Source organism: Pan troglodytes, chromosome 15, assembly GCF_028858775.2.
Source record: "Pan troglodytes isolate AG18354 chromosome 15, NHGRI_mPanTro3-v2.0_pri, whole genome shotgun sequence".
NCBI classification, from domain to species: Eukaryota; Metazoa; Chordata; class Mammalia; order Primates; family Hominidae; genus Pan; species Pan troglodytes.
Window position 1 is genome coordinate 49,373,515 of NC_072413.2, and position 12,310 is coordinate 49,385,824.

General features: G+C 43.4%; 1 long non-coding RNA gene across 1 annotated transcript; it reads left to right on the top strand.

The window, feature by feature from the left end:
• Positions 1-3,196: 3,196 nt before the first annotated feature.
• On the top strand, positions 3,197-6,009 carry LOC107968167 (uncharacterized). The gene is made up of 3 exons (XR_001709160.3): positions 3,197-4,251; positions 5,036-5,086; positions 5,823-6,009. It is a non-coding gene; the product is annotated as an uncharacterized LOC107968167 (long non-coding RNA).
• The last annotated feature ends 6,301 nt before the right edge of the window (positions 6,010-12,310 follow it).

Consider the following 12,310-nt stretch of genomic DNA (forward strand, 5'->3'; position numbering starts at 1 on the left):
GTGTTTAGGAATGCACGCCTAGGTAATAAAACTACAAGAAACACAAGGAATGGTTACTTAACACTTCAGGGCAGTGGTTAGCTTTGTGAGAATGAAGCCATATTGAGCAGGATGAGACACACAAGGGACTTTGGGGGTGCCGTGCAAAGTTCCATTTCTTGACCTGGACAGTGGTTTCTAAGGTGTTCACCTTTTAACAATGAATTGAGCTATGCAATCACTTTGTGTGGGTTTCTTAATCTGTGTTTTATTTTGTAATGGAAAGCGTTAAGAGAGTAGAAGAAAAGAAGACCAATTTTTAAATTTACATTTTATGAATGCCATAAGGGCTTAACTAGTGAAGAGCAGTTGCGTCAAGACATTATCATGGAATGGTAATGAGCGTGAGCTCTGAGCCACCCTGGTGGGGCCTAAATCGCAGCTTTGCCACTTATCAGCTGTGTAACCCTGGGAAAATCACTCAGCCTCTCTGTTTCAGTTTTCTTATCTGTAAAGTGCATGTCATAATAGTTCCCACTTCATAATGTCATTATAAGATTTACATGAGATGATAACGTGAACATTGAGAATACTGCCAGGCATATAGTAAGGGCTCAATACAGCTATGTTGTTCTTTCCTACTTCTTGCCTTTCTCTCCCATTCATTTTCCTCAAACACTGTAGCATTATCTCTTTCTTAAAATCCTGTGGAGCAGGGTGAGGAATCCTCCACTAGTCCTAGCCTGTGTCTCTCTTGTCCTTCTGTCTTCTGCTCCTCATTCTGTATTTAAATACCCCCAGGGAGAAATCTGAAAAGACAGGGAAGGAAAGATCCCAGCTGGGCACTCAGAATCTATTTAGAGATGAGAGAGAGGGAAAGGGACTTTTCTTGAATCCACAGCACCTAGAACAGTGCCTGATCCAGAGCAAGCATGTAGCAGACATTTGCTGAAAGGATAAATAAAAGAACCTGTAGAACGTGATTTTAAAAGCACTGCTCAAGGATTTCTCTTTTGGATGAAGAGTTTGAAGCAGTCCGTGGCTTTATTTTTGCCTCGTCCTGCCTAGCTGTTTTTCTTCCCTGCTGCCCCATTTTGGTGTTCATGTCTTAGTATGAGTCAAATAGTCTAAATGTAGTATCCGTTGGCAAAACATACATATTGCGCTTGTTCTTTATTCAGAAAGCCACATGTGGACTCCAGCCCCATGCCTACCAACCGTCTTGTCACTGTCACTCGGAGCTCCTTCCTGCCCAGCGGATGTGTCCACCCTCTCCTTCTTCCTCTAATGTTCTTCCTGTCATTGTTCCCGTACGTAACTCCCTCCCATCCTGTGTTCCAGTGTAGATGAGCCCATTGCAGCAAAGCCTTTGTGTACCAGCCTCTCATAGGTAAATTTCCCCATCCACTGCTTGTTTCCCTCCTGTTTCCTTCAAAGCACTTACCATGTTATCTACCCATGGATGAATATTTGTGGAGGAGTCCATGGCCTTGACAACAAATGACCAAAAACACACTACAAGAATGGAAGCATGAATGCGAGTTGACTTGTTTCTTGTCTCCTCCATAGCTTCCATGAAGGTACTGTGACTGTCGAGTTTACTAGTTTCTAGTTTTTAGTGGGTGCTCGATAAATACTTTGTGAATGAATGAATAAACAAATAGATAACATGTGAAGCTTCAGGCTTGGGGTTGGGGAGGGTGGTTCTACAAGACGACCTATCAGAGTCTCATTGTGAGGTGGAGCAAGGAGATGGGGATTCCAGGACAAGGAAGTAACATTCACAACCTTGAGGAAATAGGCAGTTTTCCCTGAAAGATCTGCTTATAATGAGGGAGACCACCCCATACCTTTATTCAGAGATGGGCTAGAAGGCAGGACTCAGGAACAGGAACTGAGCCTACAGCCAAGGTCAAGGGCCTACGATGGTGAGCAGGATTGCTGGGCCTATTGTGCCCAGTGGACAGTCTTTAAGATGCTGATTCCAATGGGCATTTTGAGGTTTCTGAGAGTGAATGATGACTGAGTTCCATCAGGGGACTCAGCGTGGCCTGTCACTGACAGGGTGCTTCAGGATTTGGAGTGGTCCATAACTATAGACAGAGTATAGCCAAAAAAGCCTTGAATTTGAACCTTAGTTTTGTCACTTACCGTGTTATCCTGAGCAAGTTTTTAACTTCTCAGCGACTTGGATTCATTGTTTATAAGATGAAGATCAAAGTATGTACTTTCTGTGGTTGTCATGACAATGAAATAAGATCTTTTCTCAGGTAAACTGCCCCATCCAGTATTGCTCAAATCTGGTTGTGCATTAGAATGGTCCATGGGGAACTTAAACACTGCACACACACCTGGGCACAACTGCAGCAGATTCAGACTCAGTAATTCTGGGGTGGCCTCCAATCATCTGTGGTTTGGGAAAGCTTAGAGGTGACTATGCAGCTCAGGCAGAGTTGAGCAAGATCGGATTGGTGTATATAAGGCAAGAAAAGATGGAAGCTTTTCCAGCTATCTCTTCTTCTGCTGCCACTGCCTCATCTTCTTCTTTCTGATCCTTTTCTCCTTTTTTTCTTCTTTGTTATTGGGTGTGAGCATAAGTGGACAAAGTCACATGGTACCTGGAGAAGCAGTGGCATTAAAAACAATTAAAGACTGATAATGTCCACATATGACGTTGATTCCAGCAAATGACTAGATAAAGGCTATGAGAATTGAGGTCTTGATGCTAATTAGTCAGCTTTGAATATCTGGAACAGCAATTGCAAAGGTGTGAAAGATGGTACTGCCAGTACTTCATTTGCATAGAATGACTCTTACACATGCCTTTCCGGTTTTCCTATATTTAAAAAAATTGGCCGGGTGCAGTGGCTCACACCTGTAATCCCAGCACTTTGGGAGGCCGAGGTGGGCGGATCACGAGGTCAGGAGATTGAGACCATTCTGGCTAACATGGTGAAACCCCGTCTCTACTAAAAAGACAAAAAATTAGTGAGGCGTGGTGGCAGGCGCCTGTAGTCCCGGCTACTCGGGAGGCTGAGGCAGGAGAATGGCGTGAACCCGGGAGGCAGAGCTTGCAGTGAGCCAAGATCACGCCACTGCACTCTAGCCTGGGTGACAGAGTGAGACTCCGTCTCAAAAAAAAAAAAAAAAGTACTTTCTACTAGACAGTTTCTGATATTCTCAAACAAAACATAACCATTTTAAAATAAAGATTGTAGAGTGGTTTAATTTTCTTGCGTAATGAAAATTTATTGAGTACTTTCTGAGTACATAGCATTGGGCTAAGGACTACTGATGTATGATTTAATTCATTCATTTATTCAACATGTGTTTATTGAGCGCTGCTGTAGGTGTTAGAATACAGTAGTGAAAAAAAAAAACAGATAAAAATCCCTATGCTATTGGAGCTTACATTCTAAGGGGAAGAGACAGGCCATAAAAAAGTAAACATAGTAAGAAGTAAATCATAAAGTGTTAGAATGTGATAAAATGTTACTTAAAACTATTTTAAGTAAGATGGTTAAGGAGACTCATCGAGAGATGCCTGAAGAAGGAGCAGGAGTTTTACTATGTGGATACTGGGAGCCTCACATACAGGCAGAAGGACCAGCCAGTGCAAAGGCCCTGAAGTATACAAGATGTATCTGAGAAACAGCAATGAGGCCAGAGTGGTCTCAGCGAAGTGAAGTTGAGGACTAGGCAATGAGGTCAAAGAGAAAATGACCTTATAGGTCATTTCAGGACTCTGGCTTTTACATTGAGTGTGATAGAAAGCTACTGGGGTGTCAGGGGCAGAGGAGGTATAGGATTCATATTATAACCAGATCACTCCGGCTGCAGCATTGAGAATAGATCATAGGAAGGCAAGGGTGCAAGGGAGAAGGATGCAAGAGAAGAGGCTCTAGTGGGAATCCAGGGAGAGCCCCAGTGGCTTAAACGAAGATGGTAGCAGTGGACATGGAGACATGTGAATATATTTTAGAGAAAAATTCAGCAGGATTTCCTGATGTGTTGTCATGCGGTATAAGAGAAAGTGTGGAATTAGTGACTCTAAGGCTTTTGTTGTTATTGTTGGGTTTGGTTTGGGGTTTTTGTTTGCTTTTTCATTTTTTCCTGAGCAACTGAAAGGATAGAGTTATTTTCCAGATGGGAAGATTGTGGGTGGAAACTGTTTGGGGAAGAATATTAAAGTTTGCTTTCAGTGACTTGAGTTTGATCCTCAAGCGAAGCCATCTAGGAGGCGTTGGACCTGAGCATTTGGAGTTGGGAGAGGTATCTGGGCTGGGGGGGCATACAATGGACCATTGCGGTACAGATGGTGTTAAAAGCCAGAGACTACATGAAATGGGTGAAGGCGGGGTGCAGATGGAGAAGTGAAAAAGTGCAAGGACCAAGCTCTACGGCACCCCCAGAGGTCTGGGGGACAAGGAGGGATCAGCAAAGTAGAGTGATGAGGAACTACAGGTGAGGTGAAAGGAAACTCAGGGCAATGTGGTATCCTGGCAGCAAGTGTGGTGAGGGTGGTGAGGAAGAGAGCAAGGAGGCCAGTACCAAATGCTGCTAGGGGTCGAGTTAAAGGAGGACTGAGAAGTGACCATTGGATTTAGTAATGGGGAGGCCATTTGTTACCCTGACAAGAGTAGAGGTGTTAAAGCCCACTTGGATGGGTTAACAGAGAAGGGAAGGGAGGAACTGGAGACAGAAGAGAGGAACAGGCAGTAGTTCATAGGGAACTGGGTCAAGAGGGTTTTTTTTGTTTTTCATTTTTTAAGTGAGAGTGATAATAGCATTTTTGTGTGAAGATGAGAATAATACAATGAGAAGAGGAATTGTTGATGCCAGAGAGAAAGGAGAGCTGCTGGAGCAATGCCCTAGAGTAGGTGGGATGAGATGGGATCTATATGCAGGTGGGAGGTTGGCATTAGATGGGTGCACAGACAGGCCAGCTATTGTATCAGGTGGGAGGCGGCACATGTGGGTGATGATGCTGGCAGGAGTAATGAATGGTATGAGTCTAATGATTTTCCTGATGGCTTCAATTTTCCCTGTGAAATAGGAAACTAAGAACTGGAGAGAAGATATCAGAGGCTTAAGGAGAATGGATAAGGTATTATGTGGATGTCTAGGAGAGTGGGAGAGTCCATAGACCAGGGAAATGAACACAGTTGCCTGGCTGCACCAAGCACTCATGATGTTCACTATCACAAACATAAAGTGGGATTGGTGCATGCAGTTATGAGTTTTTCGCTAGCCACGTTTGGCCGTTCGGGTGCAGACACAGTTTGCTAGATTTAAACAGGGTTGAGGTGTTGCCAAGTGGGAAAGCTACAGAGAGACAAAGAAATAGAGATTAGATGCAAGGGGGCCATCATGATAATTGCCCAGGTAATGAAAGGAAGCTGAAAAGGGAAGATAGTGAGGGTCAGCAAAAGGTGGCGGGATCAGTGGATGGGCGCTGCCAGTGGGTTGAAGGTGGTGGGAGCAGTGATGGGGCTCCCAGTGGGTTGAAAGTGGTGAGAGAAGAGGATGGGCGTTCCCAGTGGGTTGAAGGCTTGTTGGAGTTGGGACACTGGGTGGTATGAACTGGAGAGTCAGGAGGTAAGTGATCAGATGCTGGGATGGATGAAAATGAGAATATGGATGGCAAGGTGGTTGTTCACCCCCAAACATGGCTGGAATACATTTTTTTGTTCCTTTTTGCAGTTAGATATGGCCAATGCTTAGTTCTGGCAAAGGAAATGTGGATGGAGATGATGTGCCCAGTTTCTAGGCCTGGCCCATAAAAAAATCATCTCATGCAATTCTATACCCTTTTTCTTTTCTGTCTGCCACTGAATGCAAAGAATCCAGCCAGGACTGTGAAGCCCCAGGGAATGGCTGCACTTGAAGTCAGAAGGAGCCTGGGTCCCTGAATCATCATGTGGAAGGCTCTCCACCCAGTTCAATGGTGCAATGGACCACAAGCAGGAACTTAATTTAGAATGTGCTTATTTTGTTAGATTTTGTAATTAAAAAATGGATCCCACTCTGACTGAATCAGAGATGTTGAAGTCATTGATCTGGGAGGGTATGTTCCTGGGAGTGCGTGTCTGAGGTGAGATTTCAAACAAGGTTGTTGAGGAAGAGGAGTTCAAGTGACTGAGAAGACATATTGTTGGATAAATTGTGTGTGTGTGTGTGTGTGTGTGTGTTGAAATCACCAAGAATAGGGAAAGAAGTGTATAAGAGAGTGTGGCAGTGAGCCCAGAGCTAAAAGAAATCATGAGCAGGGAGTAATTCACGAGCAGAAAGTAGAAGCAACGAGAGGCAGTTAATGAGAGAAGCAGCTGAGGGATTTTAGCAAGGGATGGGGGAGGATGGTGTGGAAGCAGTATCTGGGGGCCAAGAGGACGCCGCTCCATCTCCAAGCCCAGTGGTCAGGAGAATGAGGGGAAAATGTCAGCGCAGGAGAGGCTACGAGGGAGGAGGAGCAGCATCGGCAGGAGGAGCCCCAGGTGAGAGGGACATTCAGGGAAGAGACTGCAGATTACAGGGATTTTTCTAAAGAGGGTTTCTGAATCCAGACGCACATCGGAGGACTCTTGAGATGCTGGGGTCTTGTGATGGGAAGATGGAGACAGAATGAAGGATGTGTGGAGCCCTACGGGGAGGACAGAATAAAGAAGTGGGGTGACCTGGGAGCCTGGGATTCTTGTGACCATGGACACAGGTATCAAAGGCATGATGCAGTTAGCCCTGGGGAACCTGAGGCAGGTGGTGGTGATGAGGGGCAGGGAGCAGTGGTGTCTGGGACTCAGTCTTGGCTGCTGTCGCTGGAGGCAGTGAGGCCTGAGACAAATGGGATTAGTCCCACTTTAAGACCCTTCTCTGAGCCCATAGGCTTCTTCTTAACCCGTGCATGGAAGGAAAAACGTAGGACATGAGGTTGATAGATGTGATTAAGATGTGGATTCTTAATCACATCTACTAGCTTCAGCTGTCCTACTCTTGGGAGGCTCACTTTTATACATAGAGAAAATATGTGCCATTATAACTGTGCTTCAGTGGGCAAAGTAGAGCAGACTTCATTTAAAAGGCTGCTCCATGCCTCTGCCCAGCCGCCCCATCTGGGAAGTGAGGAGCGCCTCTGCCCGGCTGCCCCGTCTGGGAGGTGTACCCAACAGCTCCGAAGAGACAGCGACCATCGAGAATGGGCCATGATGACGATGGCTGTTTTGTCAAAAAGAAAAGGGGGAAATGTGGGGAAAAGAAAGATCAGATTGTTACTGTGTCTGTGTAGAAAGAAGTAGACATAGGAGACTCCATTTTGTTCTGTAATAAGAAAAATTCTTCTGCCTTTGGATGCTGTTAATCTATAACCTTACCCCCAACCCCGTGCTCTCTGAAACATGTGCTGTGTCAACTCAGGGTTAAATGGATTAAGGGCGGTGCAAGATGTGCTTTGTTAAACAGATGCTTGAAGGCAGCATGCTCATTAAGAGTCATCACCACTCCCTAATCTCAAGTACCCAGGGACACAAACACTGCGGAAGGCCACAGGGACCTTTGCCTAGGTAAACCAGAGACCTTTGTTCACATGTTTATCTGCTGACCTTCCCTCCACTATTGTCCTATGACCCTGCCAAATCCCCCTCTCCGAGAAACACCCAAGAATGATCAATAAATACTAAAAAAAAAAAAAAAAAAAAAAGGCTGCTCCATGTTCATTACAGAAAACAAAGTCAATGTGCTGTTGACATTATTGCACATGACTGCACAGCTGTGCACAAGCTCCACCCACCAAGTGAGTCTTACCTCTTTCCCTAAGTCCTGGTGCCTTGCTTCTCACAGAGTGGTCCATGGGCCAGCAGCATTGGCATCACCTGGATGCTTGTTAGAAGTGCAGGATCTCAGCAAGACCCAGACATACTGAATCCACATCTGCATTTTAACTAGATCCCCAGGTGATCCTTAGGCACGTTAAGCCTGAGGAAGCACTGTGATGCATTTCTTGTTATTAGTAGGAACAAAGCAGGTGCCTCCAAGAAGAAAAAGGCAAATGAAAGAAGCAGCTCCAGGAAAGATGACATGTTACTCATCAGCCTTAAAATTCCAAGTTCAATGCATTTTTTTCCCCCAGTGCTGGCAGTGTATTGGATTCATGTGAACCTCATTAAAAATTAAAACAAACAAGTTCTAACTTGCATGACTCCAAAAACATTTCATTGTTTCTTTAGGGAGAAATAGATGAGAACAGACAAAGTTGATTACACAGAATAAGGACAAAACAACTCTGAACTTTTAACCTGCATGAGTTGTCAGTAGAATCTCGGAATCATAGAATTCCAGAGTTTAGAGCAGTTGGCTCAACACTGGCTACACATCAGAGTCACCTGGGGAACTTTCCAAAAAGTACAAAATACTGGTGCTGAGCCCCAATCCCAGATATTCTATCTGAGGAAAGAAACAGGCATCAGGTATTTTTCAAAAGCTCTCTGGGTGATTCTTACATGCAGCAAGGATTGAGATTCACTGGTAGAAATAAGATGCAAGACACATATGTGATTTAAAATTATCTAGGAGCCAAATTAAGTAGGTAGAAACAAACGAAATTAATTTCAATAATGTATCTTAACCCATATGTCCAAAATATTATCATTTGAAATGTAGTTAATATAAAAAACTAATAATGATTTTTTTCTCAGTAAGACTTTAGTATCCAGTGTGTATCTTACACATGTAGAACATCTCAATTCAGTTTAGCCACATTTCGAGGGTTCAATAGCCACATGTGGCTAATGACTGTCATAGTGGACAGTGTAGTTCCAAGTAATAACAGTAATGCTAGTCTGTGAAAGATAGGTTTCCACCTCTGGAAAACAAAATGATTGCCCATTTAAAGTAGAAGAGCCAGTTCAGAAGATAATGAGATGTAATTCAGTATTATTTCTTGCTTGCAAACAGCCTCTTAAAATCATCGTGGAAGTTCAATGAAGAGGTAAGATTTAGAAAGTTTGCAAAATTTCTTCCAAAAAGGGAAATGTCTGGGATTTACATGACAGAGGCAAACCCTTAAGTGATGCTATGTTAAGGCATGTAAATGAATACTGTGCTGAGTTTCTCAGCAACCTATGGTGTTGGGAAGGGCTGATCTTCTGATTTTGATCTAGGAAAAGATAGGAATATAGTCAATGGCTACATTTTCTTTTTCTCTCTTGGAATCAACCATTATAAAGGGCAGGCATCTTTGGGGATTTTGGTGTCTGCACAGCTGAATCAGCATCGGAATCAGGAATGTGCGAGGATAACATTCTGCGGTTTGGCATTCCTGTCTCAATTCCTCCACTTCTTAGAAAAGAAGCGTCACTCACTGATATTCTCCCAAACCAGCTGTTGAGTATAATAAAGACCTTCCTCTTAGTATTAACATTAGATTGTATTCTTAGGATCTAATTTTTACCACGGGATTTTTCCCTAAAGAAATTAGAGAAATCACTTAGCCATTGGCATGTGTTAACTGTAACCAGGTCATGTAGCTCTTCTGAGCCTGAGGCAAATAAACAGAAAATCTTAGTGACATGTGCTGAGAACTAGGTTAAACAAATTTCTCAGGATGGGTTGCAGAATAGTTTGCTGGTGCTGGCAATGAAGTGTAGAGGCACTTAGGAGGGATGATTTCTCTCGCTTTTTACCAAAATGTCTTTGCTTCCCTCATAAGCCACTTTCTTCCGAAAGCCAACCATGTTTTTGTTTGTTTGTTTGTTTGTTTGTTTTTTGAGGCGGAGTTTCAGCCTTGTTGCCCAGGCTGGAGTGCAACAGCGCAATCTCGGTTTACCGCAACCTCCGCCTCCCAGGTTCAAGCAATTCTCCTGCCTCAGCCTCCCGAGTTACAGGCGCGCGCCACCACACCCGGCTAATTTGTTTTTTTTTTTTTTAATTTTTAGTAGAGACGGGGTTTCGCCATGTTAGCCAGGCTGCTCTCAAACTTCTGACCTCAGGCGATCCGCCCGCCTCAGCCTTCCAAAGTACTGGGATTACAAGCGTGAGCCACCGCCCCCGGCCCTGACCATGGTTTTATAAAGAGAGAACATTGAAAACATAATTGGTCTTTGGTCTATCTAGTTTCTCCATTTTGTACCCTTCTTTCACCTTTGCCAGTAATACTCTTTTCTCTCGGAAGACCCTGGAATGTTTCTCTAGTGTCAAAATTCATCCCAGCTAAGACTTGTGAACTTAACACCAAAGAGTAACCTGTTTATATCACAGTGCAAATTACACAGAACTATCACTCTTCCAGTGCTTTTGTGATAAAGAAATAAAGCACTATCAGAAGAATACCATGCATCCGCTAGGTAGTGAAGATTTTTAAAAAGTGGGCACAAAATTAGAACAAATGGAACCCTGAAACCGCACTACATAGGCAAATAGCTGAGTACAGATTGAAGTTAGAGAACCCTCGAGGGGCTAGGTATGAGTCTGCAATTATGATAGGCGGCCATCAGGGGGCATTTCAGCGCCTTGGTTGTGTGGCCAAAGGATCAGGTTTACCATAATCAGAGAATAAGGTAATTTTTACTTCTTTAAAATAGAGTAGTTTAAATAAAATTATCAATTAGGGTTTAAAGATGATTCATATGAGCAAGTTCTTAAACCAAAGCCAAGGAAAAAGTGCGCTACCTGCCTTACTATGCGGTTTTCATAATTCAGGGTAGCCTTGCTTATGGCCCTAAGGTGTAATAATCATGTTCCTTCTCACTCTGATTTCTTATTTGGGAACCATATTCTTTTATTGGGTTAAGGGAGAACTTTTTTTTTTTTTTTTTTTTTTTGAGATGGAACCTCACTCTGTTGCCAGGCTGGAGTGCTGTGGCACGATCTCAGCTCACCACAACCTCCAACTCCCTGGTTCAACAGATTCTCCTGCCTCAGCCTCCTAAGGGAGAACTTTTAAAGGGGATTTTCACAATTTCAATAGCCCAGCAGTATCCTCTCACTCTCTTTTCCTTTTCCACTGCTACATGGAATGGAAGGAGCTGCTCGCTGTGTTAAAATGTGGAGATTATTTTGAAAATTTGAATATGAAGAATAAGTGTCTTAAGCCATTCTCTCATTTTTATAAAGAAATAACCTGAGACTGAGTAATTTATAAAGAAAGAGTTTTAATTGGTTCTCGGTTCTGCAGGCTGTACGGGAAGCATAGTGACATCTGGTCCCGGGGAGGCCCCAAGAAGCTTACAATCATTGTGGAAGGCAAAGTGGGAGAAGGTACATCACATGGCAAAAGCAGGAGCAAGAGAGTGAAGGGTGAGGTGCCACACACTTTTAAATGACCAGACCTCCCAAGAACTCACTCATTATCTCGAGGACAGTCCCAAGGGGATGGCACTAAACCATTCATGAGCAATCCACCCCCATGATCCAGTCAACTCCCATCAGGCCCCACCTCCAACACTGGGGATTACATTTCAATGTGAGGTTTGGGCAGGGACCACATCCAAGCTATAACAAATAGTTACTTTAAAAGAAGTGAAGTAGTCTTAGCTGATATCTGCAAGATATTAGAAGGGCTTTTCAGGTCAAATTACTCTGAGGTTCTCAAGAGAGAAGTCTGACACATATAAGATGAAATGTGTGAGGTTTAATCCATCTGAAACTCTACAGTGCTCCCCTTTGCTTAAAGATTAGGTATAGATTATTCCGTCTAATATGAATGAGTGTAGGACTCACATAGTGGATTAAGTTAATGCTGAGTGGCAAGGTAAAGACATAAAAATAAATCTTAACGTTTGACTCAGGAGATTGCATTTAATTTGGCAGCTAGTAGGAAACCATTGAATGTTTTTGAGTAAGAGGGGTGGCATTCATGGAGTAGTGCTTTAGTGTCAGGGGAAACAGAAAGGACAGAAAAAGCTCAAAAGCTTGGTGGAAGTGGAATCCATAAAACTAGGTAGCAGATCAAATGTAGAGACTAAAGAAGAAAGATGAGTTAAAGATGACTCCGATGATGAGTAGGAGGATGATAGTGTCCTGAAAGAATAGGGAGGCCAAAAGTTGGAAAGAAATATAAACTTGACCTTCAACATGCAGAGTTGAGAATCAGATAAAAATGTGTATGTGAAGTGCTTTGGAAGGTGCACAGGATCATTGTCATGTAATAATACCATTTAGTAAACACAAGGCAAGTATTTTATGTGTAGGATCTCAGATACAGGCTGTGCCCCCACTGTCAGGAAAATGACCCATAAGTACAGGAGAAAGAACTTCAGGGCAGAGGAAGACTATGTCCTGAGCTTTTTGTTTTGTTTTGTTTTTAATCAGTTGGGGCAATGAAAAGAGGCAATGAGAAAGTAGC